The sequence below is a fragment of the Diachasma alloeum genome, unplaced genomic scaffold (genome assembly GCF_001412515.2).
Source record: "Diachasma alloeum isolate Michigan unplaced genomic scaffold, Dall2.0 Dall_scaffold_00982, whole genome shotgun sequence".
NCBI lineage: Eukaryota > Metazoa > Arthropoda > Insecta > Hymenoptera > Braconidae > Diachasma > Diachasma alloeum.
The window spans coordinates 166,308-169,331 of NW_021681097.1; positions in this window are offsets into that span (position 1 = coordinate 166,308).

The window sequence follows — 3,024 nt, forward strand, 5'->3', positions numbered from 1 at the left end:
ATCCCTCCATGGTTTAAAAAGTAATAACAAAGCGAAGAAATACTTCTCCGGCTCAGTATTGATATTGTGTCTCCAGTGATTAATCAAATAACCTCGATCTCGTCTCTTTAAGAATAATGAAGGCTTCAACTTGTAATATTCAACCCCTTCAGTTTTTGGTTCTGTTCGAACGATATCATACCATTTACAAAAGTCGTAAAGGCATAACGATTCAAGTTTTTTGGGACGATTTGGGTAATGGTCATCGATGAATGAAGGACAGAATATATCTGTTGATTCTTTGTCCAATTTTTCAATTTCATCGTAATTCTTAACTTTTCGACTTCGGACCATTCGTACATCTAACCATTTAATCGTGGTGTTAGAATCAGTTCCATACAATGAAATTCCTAATAGGGTGTCAGCAGCTTCAAGAGCTCCGAGCTCACGATATTGTAAGGCACGCATCCCTATATTCCATAATTTCTGTCTCACGGTCTTCGTAGATGTCGCTTCCTCGATAACAGTAGACGTCTTAGACGTTTCATATTTTGTAGAATACTTGGTACAGTACTGAGTTAAAAGCGATGAGCTTTCTCCAATAAATTGAATATCCATATTACCTTCCCATGCAGTGAGAGTTGCTGGGTTATAATCGTTAGTACAAACTTCATCTTTACGTCGGGGGAGATCGTAGAATCTTGATTTCGTCTTCAATTTCTTTCTTCCAGCAATCGAAATGGCAGGGTCACGCAGTACGAATTTATCAGTTTCAGGGCGTGGAAAACCGAATCGACATTTCTTCGTTATTCTTCCAGACTTTTCTTTCTTTGATCGTAAGCAGTAGCTGTTATGTTTATGCTTCTGATGCGTTGTCACACGACGATAAAGGGTTGGGGAGATTTTCTTATCGGGCGTGCTGCAAGTCGCATATTTCATAATAAAATCGGCTACTTCATCATTAGAATTGATACCAACAATCGGTGCTCCTTCCACCCATATCAATAAATGGAAGTGTTGCGCCCCGCGTCCTTGGTACTCTCTTCGCCAGAAATAGTGTTGGATTTTTCCTATAGGATGGTCATCTGATAGCATGAAATCGAGTAGAGCGTGAAATTTCATGTCGATAAATCTGGATACAGAAACGGGGTCCGCTGCAATAACTTCACCGTCACTTAATTTATCCAAGTACGGAGAATTGATTCTGCGCAGATGTAAAACCATATCTTTCCAATTCCATTCTGCAGGGCTGACAGTAAGAAACCATGTGGCTGGTCCGTAATGTCTAGCCATGCACCTTAAATTGTTCCGCGGTTTGCGCCAATATTGTTCAGAATTTCGAAGACGTTCGAAAATTGTGTTCATATTCCCTTCTGCCCCTCCGTTTTGAATTTGTTGCAAGTAACTATCAGCTGTATATTTCTGACGTGGATTTGTCACGTGCAAAGTATGATAAATACCACTGTTGATTTGTCTTATATTGGTATTATTCAGCAAATAAAACAAATACTGTTGGTTCAATCGGAAACGAGGTATCTTGGAGCAAAGTCGCATTTTAATATATTCCTGATCCATGATATGTGTATTGCGTTCTTCACCTTGGCCATTTTCACCGTATGGATATAAATCGGGAAAACATAGCAAATCTAGATTTTTTGTGTTGTAATTCAATGGTATATCTCGTACTTTTTTCATTTGATATAAATTACATGCAGTTTCATTTACTCGTTTATCGTGCATCGGATAAACTGTATATTGTTCAAATCGCTGGGTGTCATCAAAAATTTGAGTAACCATCGGAGATGCTCCAGGGAGATTTTCATTACCACCATGCAATAGCTGTGCTTCTTCTCCATTTTTTTTTGCTCCATCGTCATTTATTGATTGCTTCTCTTGGTCAGTTGCACCGAGTGAAGATTTTCCTTCTCTGCCGGTTTTGAGCATATCTGTCGCCTGATTTACTGTAGCAATTGGACTCGAATCTTCTACTTCATCAGCATCATCTGTATCGCATCCGTCTGATTCTACATGATATTCAATGTCGTCATTGGATAACCATTTCATCAGATTTTGAGCTGACTCAGGCAATTCGATATTGGCATAAAGTGGATTATTAGATTGTAACCATTTCAAAGCTGTAAAGACCTTCTCCAGATTGACTAATTTTTGCCAAACAACACTCGCCTTAGTAGGAATTCCTCGGATTAAAATGTACAACTCATGGTCTTTATTAATAGGATCAGTTGTTGATGCGATTTTACCAAGAGTTTCTACCATTGGTAATGGTAGATGAAATGTCTGGCCTATTAATTTCTGGATCCGCATAGTATTGGGTATTTTCTTCTTCTGTACTGTTCCGGCTCTCTGCACTACTTGAAACACTTTCGCTCTTTGGATGAGTATTCTCTCGTAGTCATTTAAATTTTTTATTTCTGTAGGAACTTCCCCTACATCATGAAGATTTAAAATGCAAGTTGGTGGCAGTTGATTCTTCCGAAATTTATCCAAGCAATAGGCGCGTATGTAGTCACTGAAATAGGAAATATTCTCCTGAACTTTTTGTTTCAAATTTTCCCAATGCAGGCATTCCATTTTTCCTCTCAGGTTTTCAATGGCTCTAACGGCACTTCTGGGATTCAGTTTCTGACACGAAATGCAAGGATACTCGGCCATTCCCCGTTTTTTGAGTGCTATGAAGCTTCTTTTATACTTCTTCTGTATCATATCTTCATCCAAATCATCAATCCCTGTTATGGAAGAGTCGAAGCATTGTCCTGATTTCTTCATATCATTGGCTATCTTTTTCAACGTATTCACGGCTGTTGCTTCCAAAGCATCATCTAGACGCGCTAATTTTCCAAATGTTTCATTGACCTTATATAATAGCCTTTTTACATTTCTGACAAGTGAGAAGTGAGATGCCAACATTTTGACGAAAAAAAACGAGGACTTACATGGATTTTGTTCTGTGTAACAGTAAACCAAGTGGCCGAACTTATTCTCTGAATGTTTGAAAAAGCAACTTTTCAAAAATTTTGGGAGAGT